The sequence below is a fragment of the Geospiza fortis genome, unplaced genomic scaffold (genome assembly GCF_000277835.1).
Source record: "Geospiza fortis unplaced genomic scaffold, GeoFor_1.0 scaffold66, whole genome shotgun sequence".
NCBI lineage: Eukaryota > Metazoa > Chordata > Aves > Passeriformes > Thraupidae > Geospiza > Geospiza fortis.
Genome location: NW_005054312.1, coordinates 2,445,640 through 2,458,094, shown reverse-complemented (window position 1 = coordinate 2,458,094; position 12,455 = coordinate 2,445,640). Strand labels below are relative to the sequence as shown.

The 12,455-nt window shown below is 46.5% G+C and overlaps 1 long non-coding RNA gene across 1 annotated transcript in view; it reads right to left on the bottom strand.

The window, feature by feature from the left end:
* Positions 1 to 11,749, bottom strand: part of LOC115947744 — a 12,626-nt gene extending 877 nt beyond the window's left edge. The window contains exons 1-3 of the long non-coding RNA XR_004081597.1: positions 11,706 to 11,749; positions 1,264 to 1,355; positions 983 to 1,047 (exon numbers count right to left, since the gene is read on the bottom strand). This is a non-coding gene — a long non-coding RNA (uncharacterized LOC115947744). The remainder of the gene's footprint in view (positions 1 to 982; positions 1,048 to 1,263; positions 1,356 to 11,705) is intronic.
* Positions 11,750 to 12,455: the final 706 nt, after the last annotated feature.

Here is a 12,455-nt window from a genome sequence, read left to right as displayed (position 1 = left end):
CCTGCTGCTTTTCTTCCTCTTTTCAACTTTCTGTTGACAAATGGCATAGGTCCAAACTAAATTGCTCTTTTTACCCCTGGGCATTCACACGCGTGAAACGGAGAACCACTGTCATGGCATGGTAAACTCAGTGTTTGTGGGAGAGGTCACTTCAGTGACAAAATTTTCCTCCAGAGCCCTTTTTTGTTGCTGGTGGTAGCACCTTGTTCTTGCAGGATCTCGGCATGATGCTACATTAGAAAGATCCTTCAAACCAATAGGCCTTGTCCCCAAGCAGCTAACAGCAGGGATGGGAGAGGACCAGGAGGAGAAAAACATTCAATCAGAGTGCTATTAAGATGTGTCTAGGGAACTGGCTGAATTTTAATTGTTCTTTCCTACTCAGTGAGTGAGCACAGGAAAAGATTTACCTTCTGGCCTTTCCATTTGGGCATGTTGACATTTCCAGGCGGCACTTTCCTCTGATGGAGAGGTTTGACGTCAGGTGGGCTGATTAAAGCCTGCAGTGCCTCTGACTCATTTGGCTATGTCCTGTGCAAGGGGATTTGTAATGTGTCTCTTGTCTTTCTTTCACTTGTTATGGTTGGTTTTAAATAAATAAAGCTAAGCTCAATTCACAACTTCAGGGAAGATGCAACTCGGCTCAGGCTCAAATATGCATTGCCATGGCAACAGATGCTGTCAGGCACACACACGTGTCACTCTCAGCAGCCAGCTCTCCTGCCCTCCTCTCTCTGCCCAAGCAGTGCATGGGGCTGGGGTGGGATGCAGGAAAGCCAGGTGAGGCTGGCACTGTCCATGCCACTTGGGCATGTAGCTGTTCCTGAGAACTGGCCTCGCTGTTCTCCCATCCTCAGGAGAGCTCACCTGGGCCAGCCAACTGCCCTCTTGCAGAGCAAGAACTCCTTTGGGGGAAGCCCTGGTGAATGAAGTTGCCCCTAGTGTGACCTTCTCAATTTGCAAAAAGGAGGGGAAGGACTACCTGGATCAAAAAGTCTCATATAGCTGCTGCCAAGTGTGGCATGCTCTTCATGCATGGACTGAGATCTGAAATAAAGAAATAAAAATTATCAGCTGCCTTCCATTAAGATCCACTGACAAATCCCTCATGATTGCTAGAGACATCCCAGCAAGGAAACAGAAGTGGGGAGAGATGTGGTTTCTGCAGCTTACTGTGGGGTGGATAGGTTAGCCAAGGCAAGGCAAGGCAAGGCAAGGCAAGGCAAGGCAAGGCAGTAAAGTCCCTGGGTCCTCCCCGAGTACCTGTGTCTCCTTGGCATACTGAGTAGGTCCCTTTGGTGCTGCCATTTCCTGTACAGCTTTTGATTCATCAAGAACTTGAGTGTAGCAGCAGCCTAAAACATGAAGCATGAAACATGGCCAAAGGCAGCATCACTCAGAAAGAGGCTCTTTGAAGTGCTCAAGAACTCCTTGCCTGTGGCTCTGCACCTGTGCATCTCTAACATCCAATGATTATACAACCATCAAAGTTGGAAGAGAACTTTAAGATAACCAAGTCCTAACATCCACCCAGCAGTATCACAGTAACCCTTAAACCACTAAACCATATCACTCAGAACAGATCCAGATGCCTCTTAAACACCTTCAGGGATGGTGATTTCACCACCTCCCTGGGCAATCTATTCCAATGTCTGACCACCCTAACAATGAAAAATCTTTTTCTAATACTTAATCTGAATCTCCCCTGTATCAACTTAAGGCCATTCCCTCTGGTTCTTTCATTGCAGGCATGGTAGAAGAAATCAGTCTCTCTACCTGGACAACACCTCAATGTCCTTTTTAAAGTGAGGGGCCCAAAACTGGATGCAGCACTTGAGGTGTGGCCTCACCAGTACTGAGTACAGAGGGGAGATCACTGCCCTGGTCCTGCTGGCTACACTATCATTGATACAGGTCAGGATGCCATTGGCATTCTTGGCCACCTGGACACACCCTGGATCATGTTCAGCCTCTGCTGACCAGCACCCCTAGGTCCTTTTCTGCTGGGCAGTTTTACAACCACTCTTCCCCCCAGCCTGTAGTGCTGCTTGGGGTTGTTGTGACCCAAGTGCAGGACCCAGCACTTGGCCTTGTTGAACCTCATGCAGTTGTCCTCAGTCCTTTGATTGAGCCTGTCCAGATCCCTCTGCAGAGACTTCCTACTCAAATCAGATCAACACTCCCACACAACTTAGTGTCATCTGCAAATTTACTGAGGGTGCCATCAATCCCAATATCCAAGTCATCAATAAAGATGGTAAATAGGACCAATCCCAAAACTGAGCCCTGGGGAGCACCACTAGCAGCCAGCTGCCAAATGGATTTAGCTCCATTCACCACAATTCTCTGGGTCTGGACATGAAGCCAGTTTTTTATCCATTGAAGAGACCACCCATCCAGGTTGTGAGCAGCCAGTTTTTCTAGGAAAAGAGGTACTAGAGAAATGAGACATTCTGGTTTGTGTGGCAAACAGGGCTAACAGAGCTGCCAGATCTTCCTTTCTCCAAGTATCTGACATTTAGCTGCTTTCTCAAAGCCTGGGCACCTGAAGTCCTGGAAAGGTGGAAACTTCTTGCCTTCCCTGCTCTTAGGTGACTTCTGACAGTTGCAGAGAACTGGCTGAAAATGCGCTCTGCTGGCTCCAACATAGGCAGGCAAACCTAGGAAACCATCATTTACTGGTTTTAATCCTATTATTTTTAGATCACCCCATTGAGTGAGTTCTGAATTACAGTTTTTGGTTTGGCTTGTGGGCAAGCACAATGCACACAGGAAAGTGTTTGAGTGCTGTCCCACTGACCTGAGCTGCACCAAGAAGCAGCATATACCCTGTTGGACTTGTACAGGGGCAGGAAGGGGCACAAACCAACTGAGCCAAGAATCCAGTCTTCCCAAATAGATCTCTAGGGCTGGGGAATGCTTTCTAGCTTAATCCTCATTTTGTAGGTTTAATGCTTTCCCATGTGGGGTGCCATGTCTTTTTTCTACCACAGATGATTTGAAATTAACCTCACCTCCTACAGTCGCTGCACCCTGCCACACTGGGGAGGTTAATAACATCAGAAGAGTTTGAACTTGTGAAATGTTTCTATGACTGCATAGATTGAGCCACATTACCATGACAAATCACTGAAATCTGAGAAATCTAATTTACAACACAAATTTCTTTTTTGTGTGTGTGTCTTTCCCAACTCAAATTCAAGTCAGAGAGTGTCTGGAATGTGCAGTAACTCTAATCTAGCAGAACTGTGGGTGTAAGAAGGATGAAAAACAATTGCATGAGGTCTCCAGGGCTGGTCTACAATGACTCCAAACCCTAAATTGCTTATCCCTTGAACGTGGTTTACAGCAGCAATGGATCCTGGCGGAGCTGTGTAACCAGCACTTAAATAAAGGGGAGGCAGCAAGACCTCCTGAATCAGTGGCATCTGTTCTGGGAAGGGCTTGCCCAGAAACAGCCACAGCAAGAAGGTACTGAAACCCACTGTCTCCTCCTAGAAACAGAATTGAAGGTCACAAAGTAAAGACCCCTGCAACCAGCACTGGCCTCTGATTAAAAATAAATCCTTTCATGCACAGACAGTGGTTTGAGAAAGGAAAATATTGAACTGCAGTGAAATCTTGGAGAGTTCATGGCTGGACACCTTGGAGTGGAAACACCAGTAGCATCAATTCAGGTAGAGCTCTATACCCCCAGCCACTGGCATCAATGTACAAGAATACTCCCATCTCTCAAATTTAACTCCTTTCACAATAAAACTGATTTTTATGGTGCTTTTATCTGGGATGGTGTGAAAGTAACTCACAGAGATGAAAGTCTGCTTGGTGTCACCGAGCCACCTGTGAAGCCAGGAAAATCATGATTCTCTGTAAACAGTTAGTGTTTTGCCCCAGTATGGGAATTGGCATCATTATTTCCAAGTGATGGGGGCTGCCACTGTCTCTGCCAGAACAATAAACAAAACAAAGCACTGTGGTATGGTCCTCCTACCCCCTGTATTGTGCTCTCAGGACTAGCAGACAGCAGAGATATTTGGGCACTTAGCAGGTTCACTTCTTCCTTTAAAATGCACGAAAGGAAGTACTGGTAAAATACATTATATGAATGGCCCACATAACTTACTGCTGTCACTTATAACTGAGAAGGAACTGCAAAGAATGGAACTGATATTTATAGGGGTGAAAACATCCTTCTTTATTCTGAGAGCATTGCTTACAGTCCTATGAACCCTTTGCAGAATTCAGGTTTTCATAAAGCACCTGAAACAGGAGTTTGAAAATGGAGAACTGTTAAAAAACCTCAGCACCCTAAAGTCCACATCAAACCAGAAATGTTCCTCATGAGCAAGTTAATATATAAATACACTTCACATCATATCTTTATTTCTGTGGAAGACCAATAAATTTCCAGGAAGTACCCAAAGCTTCCTGGCACATACCAAGGGAGGCTGTGACCTGAGCAACAGCTGTAATGATCCCATCACAGACAGAATATTTTGCAGTATTCTACACAAATATTAATTCTGGTGCCAGCAAGTAGTTTTGCCTGGTCAATTGCATGCAAGTCACTCTTCCCTCACTGCAGGCTGCCATCCTCTCCTTCTTGACCAGATACTCAGTGGATTATTTTTGTCTCAGATCACATAGTCCCAATGGTACAATTACACACTGACCTCAAAGACTTGCTTTTAAAATTACCCTTCTTTAGCAAACCCTCTGTCTAGTGGGTTGGGTGGTTTTCTTATTTTTTATTTTTATATCTAAATGGTTAAATAGTGGGTGTGGTTGGGGAGAGAGGAAAAGAAGAAAGAGAAAGAAGCAGACAGAGCAAACAGTAGGGGAGACAGTTGTGAGGGTCACAAGTGCACCAGGAGGAGGACATCCATGTACTCCAAAGAGAAAACACTTGGCTTCCTCTCTTTCCTCAGTAACATCTTCTCCTGGGAGGTCAGTCCTCCCTGTCAACAAATGTCATTTCACTACAGAGAGAGTAACAGTCCCTCTTCCTCATAGCTACAGCTAAAGATTTATTCTTGAGAACCACTATCTAAATCGGAGACCAAACAAACCAGGAAATTTCAACTATGGCGTGAAACTTGGAACTGTCCCATAAGTGCTCACAGATGTTAAACATTTTACAAACAGAAGAGACAGAAAAGCAACTCAGAAGGGCTCTGAAGGACCTAGAGGCAAACAAGCCTAGGACAGAGGTAGACAATCTTAACTGTAGAGATGTGTTCACAGTGAAACCCATGTAGGACAAGTGTAATTTGTCCACGTTGCTATTCAGCTGACAGCTCCATAAAATTTTTGAAAATCTTCATAGAGTGCATGAAATCTCTTCAGGAGAGATGAGCATCTTCTCTGAGGATGACGAGCTGGAGGGAATAGGACAACAGTCTGTCCTTGCAAGGAAATAAAAAGGAAGCAATTCACAGGCTGTCAGGGGAAACTTCAAATATGCTGCAACTTCTCACATCCAGGTTGTGCACACTACTTTTTGAGTTTGCTACACAACAGGACTTTCCCCTCCACACTATAAATAGCTTTAAAACCCATCTGAAATTGTTTTAAGGCTGATGGGACCTGCAGTGAATTCGCTCCAAGTGATAAAAGGAACTTTTGCTGGGCTGGTTGTGGAAGTTGGCCTTCTAGTAGCTACCTGTCAGCTGGGCAGTGGCTGCTTTTTCGTTGTGCTCATAATGGTCTCCTTCATCCTTCACATCCTCAGGTGTGCATATCTATTCCACACTGTTCTGCATACCCTATTTTCTGTAGCCTTTTCTGCACACTGGCTGTCTCAGTCCTGACAGGATGAGCTCCTTTTGTGTCAAACCTCACCAACAAAAGGTCAAGACTAGCACTTGGAGAGGAGGCCTGCAAACGGTGTCCTGATGTATTTGAGAAGAAGGCAACTGTCACTCGGGTGACTCCTGCTCTGCATGGGAGTTTGATTGTGTAGGACAGATGCGAACACCATCAGATTGGAAACAATCTTTGAACGTTCCAAATAGTCCATGTCCCAGCTGTCTGTGAAAAGACAATCCTCCTCCCTCTGTTCTTCCTGCAGCTCCCCTTGTACACAGCATCTTTTCCCCTTCTCCATTACTATGCCATTGCACTGGGGGATTGCCCTGTGCTGTTGCACAGCTGGCTTCACCCACACCTGCAGTGAGTGCATTTTATGGTGAGTGAAATCATCTTTGGTTTGGGGAGGGTTTTTTTGTCAATTTTGTGAAAAGCTTTTGAAGCCTGTGAAATTGAAATGTACTTGATACCTTGCTGGAAGAGACAACAAGCTGGTTAGCACAGCCTTGGCTGGAGCAGAAAGCAGTATCAGAGCTCCAGTTAAGTGATACCTATAAATGCTGGCAAGGGACACAGTGAGGATGAACAGGCATCTGTGTACTCACCATTTCTCTCATTTGGGTTTAAAAAGCCAAATCCACCTACCAACATTTGCTGAACAAAGTTTGTTTCATGAATACCAGTGAGCAAGACATCAGTCAAAGGTATTCATCTATAAAATAAAAAAATTCAAATTCCAAACTTTGCTCTTTTAATGAGCTCTGGTAAATTTGCTCCCTTTTACAATCCTGGGGTCAATCAATTAGCAACTGCCTAGGGGTGAAACTTAATTAAGCTCAGATAACACAACAGAGGTTTCACCTCCTTGCCCTCCCTCTATACAAATCCTCATTTACACATCTGGGTAAAAGCTTCACTGCAAAGCCTGGAGAGAGCAATTGCTTCAAGCAGAGTCTCTGAGAGCACATCTGAGCTCCCAAAAAGCATTGCAAACTCTTGCATCATGCAGAGGCAAAGCAGCAAGGAAACGAGAAGATCCACTCTGGCAAGCTGCTGCCACGGGGATAAGGTGTCACCGGGAACAACAAAAGGTGATTTTACTGAGGAAACGTGGTGCCACGACTTATTAGTCTTTCAGCAGAAGCAGGAATCCTAGCGCTGCTCTGATGGTGCTGCTCCTGCAGCAGGAGCGAGCCAGCCATTCAGGACTAGTCTGACAAATCTGGCTCCAGCTGCTCAACTTTATTAACGACAGAAGCCCAGGAGGGGTGGAATCCAGAGGCATCACAGCGATTTTTTTCCCCTTTCCTAAGCACAAAAGACAGAAGTGGAATGTAGCTGAGGAATGCTTCGCCCTTGGAAGGGATGTAATAAATCTCCTTGGATGTGATATTTGGTTTATTTTGTGGGAGTCATTCAAAAGGAAAATGCAGATTGTGGGGCTTAGTGCTCAGCCTATGCTGGCAAAGGATCCCTGACAAAGAATGTCCATTGGCAGGGAATTTCCTGACTTTGCAAGTGAGCAAACGCCTCTTTCTCAGTTACTCTAAAAGCTGTTTTGTTATTATATAAAAGGTTCTATAAAGCAGAAAATGATCAGTTCTACTCCAGATCCACCAGAAGAAGGACAAATAATCATCAGCCTTACTGCAGGAGGAAGGATTTGTGCTATGCTCAAGCAAGTGCTTTTTCTCCAGGACGGTCTCCTGGGCCACAAGGGGCTGCTGGGGAGGCTGCGGCATCCCAATTGCTGGAAGCATTTAATGCCCATGTCATGCTCTGCTCCTGGGTGACTCCACCTTGGAGAGGGGGTGATAACTTCAGAGATCTCCCTAAGACCCTGCCAGTCCTCTGGTGATTATTACTGTATGATTATTATTTAATAGCAGGAGTTGCCATCTTTGGGATAGGGGCTTAAGGAGGATTCTTCCTGTACCTAAGGTCACTGGACCTAGGGATGTGTTAGCAAGCAGAGGTCAGGGAAGAAGAAAACAGAAGGGTACTGATGTGCAGATGGATTGGATTTACCGCAGCAGTATGGCAAAGAAAAAGCCCAAAGCTCACTATGGACCCACCACAGAGCAGAATGACAGCAGGCTCACTGACAGTGGTGGGCAGGCAGGAGGAAATGGATTTATCCTGGGTGCTCAGGTCTACAAGAGAACTCCAAGGGGAAGTCATGACAGAGGCCAGATGAATGGCTGTAAGCCGCCTGGGAACCCTAAACTATGTTTAAAGGGGACCTGGAAGGGAAGAGGAGCAGACCCCATGAAGCCAACCTCAGCTGTCTGCAGTAGTTCTACCATTGAGAGAATCACCACAGCAGAAGGTAGAGGGGGCGTACAAGCTATTTTTCCATGGTAAATACTTAATTATTACCCCTGGTGGTAAAGTTCCAGCTGTGAAAAGCCCAAAGCCCTTCCACCTGCCTGTTTGCATGGAAGTGGGGTAGCCAGAGCAGGCAGAGCTACCATTAGAGCACCAGGACACCTGGGGAATGGTGGGAGTGTGGTCCCTACACACACTCAGTGAACCCCAGAAACTGCCCAGGCTATGAGTGGTGGCATCACTGATGGAGACCACAGTTCAGAGGGGTCAGCCATTCAAGCCTTCATCTTTGCTGCTCTGCTCATACCCCAGAAATACAATCTTGCTCACTCCATCAGGTTACTGGAGACTCCCCTTTCTCATCTGCTTATGAGAAGAGATTAAAAAGGATAGCAGACGTTGGCTAAGGTTTTGATTTCCTAGAAGAGAATGTGTTTGCAGTGCTCTGTGGAGGGATGAAGGCCTCTACAATAGATTGTAAGAGTCCTTCAGGTCGTTGCCTGCCATTGTCACCTGCTGGAAATTACATGTTTTCAGTGTCTCCTGTCTTGCCAGGGAACACAAATATCTTCTGTGCTGCACCCTGTGTTTTCACATGGAGAGGAGGTGCCTGTGTGAAGCAAGTGACCTTATCAAGGAATTAGCACTCTTGGGTTATTACCAGGGCTGGACTGAGCACTTTGCTGCTGTTATCATTTCTATTGATTTTACATTTATAGAGAGCTGCAAATTTACAGAGTGCTTAATAAACACAAAGTTTCCTGGACTGCAACTAACTAGTATACAAGAACTGGGAGGCATTAAAAAAAAAAACCAAACAAAACACAGGACAATTAAAAAAAAAAAAAACATTACATGACATTTCTATGTTATTTTTTCCACTACAGTCATAGGCTGAAGATTAGGGGATGTGTTGCCACACTCCCATACAGCCACACACACATCAAGGCATTGCAAGAGCAAATGGATCCAACATCTTCCCAGACAAAATGGCAGTTTTGTACCATTTGTCCCACTGACATCATCCAAAGTTTTGGACAGAGGAGTCTAAATTGTGTTGTGTAAGAGTAAACCAGCAGAAGACCTTGGGTTCTACTCCTGATGTGCCACTGAAAATTTCACCCAAATTTTCCAAAGATGCAAGTATTTTCCTCCTGCAGGAGTGGGGCCATGAGTCTCAGACTGGGATACAACATGGGACATCACTGGACTGAGGTATTTGTGAGCAGGAAAGTGATAGTTGAATTAATTTCCTCAGGGCGCAGCACCATTATCATCACAAACATTTTGACTGTGGACAAATGATTTATTCATCAGCTTAAAAATTAAACCCTTTTTGCTTGTGGGTGTTTAAAGAACAGGTTTTTTCTAAAGGAACCTCTGAGAGCAGAATTAACATCCCCATCACCTCCACCATGTATCTGAAAATATCACTTTGTGTGGCACTTTGTGGCAGAAAGACTCAAAAGAAGGAAAAGGAATAGCAAACAACCATGGGAACAGAGAAACTGGAAGATGCAAGGGAATAGTGGAAGTCATGCAGCTTTGACCAAAGGGAAAGGAGCACATGCTGAATCCAGATAATCTCTGAGGAATCAGACAGGTAGGTTGAACCATTTCTAAAAAGCAGTGGTTTAGGCTCCAGATGTGAGTCATCACATACTGGTGATCAAAGGGGACAAGACAACAGTAAGTTTAAGCCCAGTGTTTGGGAAGCACTCAGGTAAGTGCAAACAAATGCCTGAAGGTGTTGTTTGAGGGAAAAAAAACCCAAACCCAACAAAAACCCTCCCAAAACAAAAAAGGCTTTAAGTGCAGAGATGACATGTGGTACAGCAGAAACTGTGGCAGGAAACCCTGTGAGATACATGCTCCTGCCAAGAATTTGGGTCATCTGCTGGGAGTTCTGTCTTCAGCCTCTCCCAAGGAGTTAAAGTTCTGCCACTCTTCCCTCACTGCTTTTGCTGCAGCCCTGGCTGTGAATCAGGCGCACCGCTCACACAGTTTACCTTGGCAGGATGTGAATGTCTACTGCGGGCTACAGGGTGTGGACAAGTGTGCCCAGGGCCTTTCTGCACAGCTTCTCCATATTCTCCAGAGGCTGGCATGGATGAATGGCCCAGCCTTGGAAAATATTATCGTCTCCCAGAGAACGCTGGTTCTGAGCTGTGCCCAAAGGAAGCCAGGCAGCACTCACGGGAAAACTTAATAAGCAGCTGGGTGAAACTCCCTGGGTTCTACAGATGGAGGGAAGCAGAAACCTCTGCTTTTGAGAAGTTCACCTGAGAAAAACATTCCCTTACATCTTAGCCTTGACACTGGGCTTTCAGCCCGGTGTGTGCCTATGTGCCATACACAGTGCCACCCAACAGATTTTTGGAGTGCTCGGCACGCCTGGATGTAACATATTTATTTCTCTGCCTCTTCCACCAGGCTATCCCAAATACTTGACCAGGTGTTAACACCTTGACACTCCAAGGTCCCACAGCAGAATTTCCCCAAGTACTGCTTCTAGTGAGAAGGACCCACACATCCAAATGAAGTTCTGCAACCACCTTTCCAGGTATCTTCTGAACCTCTCACGCAGAGGCCAAAGGCAGTCTGTCCAGTTCTATGATCCCACAGGGAATTGCATATTGTCCTAAATATGAATTTTTCCTCTATATGTGACTGCCTATCTTAGCAAAACAATCCTGAGGGCTAAGCTGTGGTGGTTCTGCTGTGCACAATGTTACCCAGAGTCCTTGCCAGTGCTCTTCACTGAACATTTCAACTTCACTTTAAGCCACCATTGCTCCATCAGTACATCTTAATGCATCTGCCAGGCAGAGATCATGTGATTCAATTTGGAGTTTTTCTACATGGGCCAATAGATATCAGAGTCTGTATATGAGCATTTACAAGTTATTTTCAGCTCGTCTGTGACATGCAATTCCACCCACCAGGCCTGCAGAGATATATAAATCATGGAGGTGTCTAAAATAACAGGCCCTGAGGAAACATCTGTCACCTTTTCAAGCTTGGGAGGGAGGAGGATGAAGCATTCAACTCCACAGCGTACTGAATTTTCTTTTAGCTCTAAGAAAGCAGAGAGCAGCAAGTCTTTCTGACACAGCCCAGATGCCCTGGCAGTTGGGCATTCTCGTTGACTTCACACTGCGTTTGACCTGTGAGCGTAACACAGGCAGTACTGATACATCCAGCAATTTGGATGACATTTGTGCCATCTCACCCGTATCATCAAAAGAAATTGATTGCTTCAATTCTCTCTTGTTTCTGTGGGCTTTTGTTCCCCAAAGTTACTGGTGGTTGCCCCTTTGCACTCGATCTCTTAATCAAAGGAAAACAGATCTTGCTGTGTTGGAATCTACTGACAGCTGTTCTAGTCCTCAAACCCGCCACCGCCTGCGCTAGTGAAGCGTGTGGGCCAGAGCCTCGCCTATGCTACAGATACTGTCATGTCCACTGGAAAAATCAGGAAAAGCTGTGAAGTTGTTTATTTGCCCTCTCTCTCGCTCCTCCTTTCTTTCGAATTGATCTGATCTCTCTTGGACCTCAACCCCACTCACTTTTCGCTGCTCGTCCTAGTGGAGAAAATCCCAATGGAGCAGGGCAAGGAGACGGAAACGATTTCCCCCCGGCCGGCGGGCGCCCCACCCCTGGCGGCGGGCGGGAGGCACTGCAGTGTCCTGCTGCGTCCGTGTCCGCGTCCGTGTCCGCGTCCGTGTCCTCGTCCTCGACCGTGCCGTGCCCCTGTCCGCGTCCGCGTCCGCGTCCTCATCCTCATCCTCATCCAAATCCTCATCCAAATCCTCGACCATGCTGTGCCCCTGTCCGTGCCCATGTCTGTGTTAGTGTCCGTGCTGTAGCTATGCTCTGGCCTTTGCCAGTGCCAGTGCCCGTGCCAGGGCCAGGGCCGTGCTCTTGTCCGTGTCTGTGCATGTGGCCTTGTTGGTGGCGCGGCCCTGGCCATACTGTGCCTGTGGCTGTGCCCATGCCATTTTGACTGTGGCCATGGCCATGGCCATGTCTATGTCCTTGCCTGCGCCTGTACTGTAGCCATGTCCAAGAGCCTTTTTGCCCATGGCCATGCTCATTGCCCTGGCATTTTAGTCTGTGATATGTCCTTGTCCATGCTTATGCTGCGGCTGCGGCCATGATCATGGCCATGGCAAGTGTCCTTGTCCATAGCCACGCTGCAGCCATGACTATGCTGTAGTTGTGGTAGTGGCTGTGGCCGTAGCTTTGTCCATGCTGTGCCCATGTCCTTGTCTGTGCCTGTAATGTGGCTGTGGCCGTGGCCATGCTGTGGCTGCGGC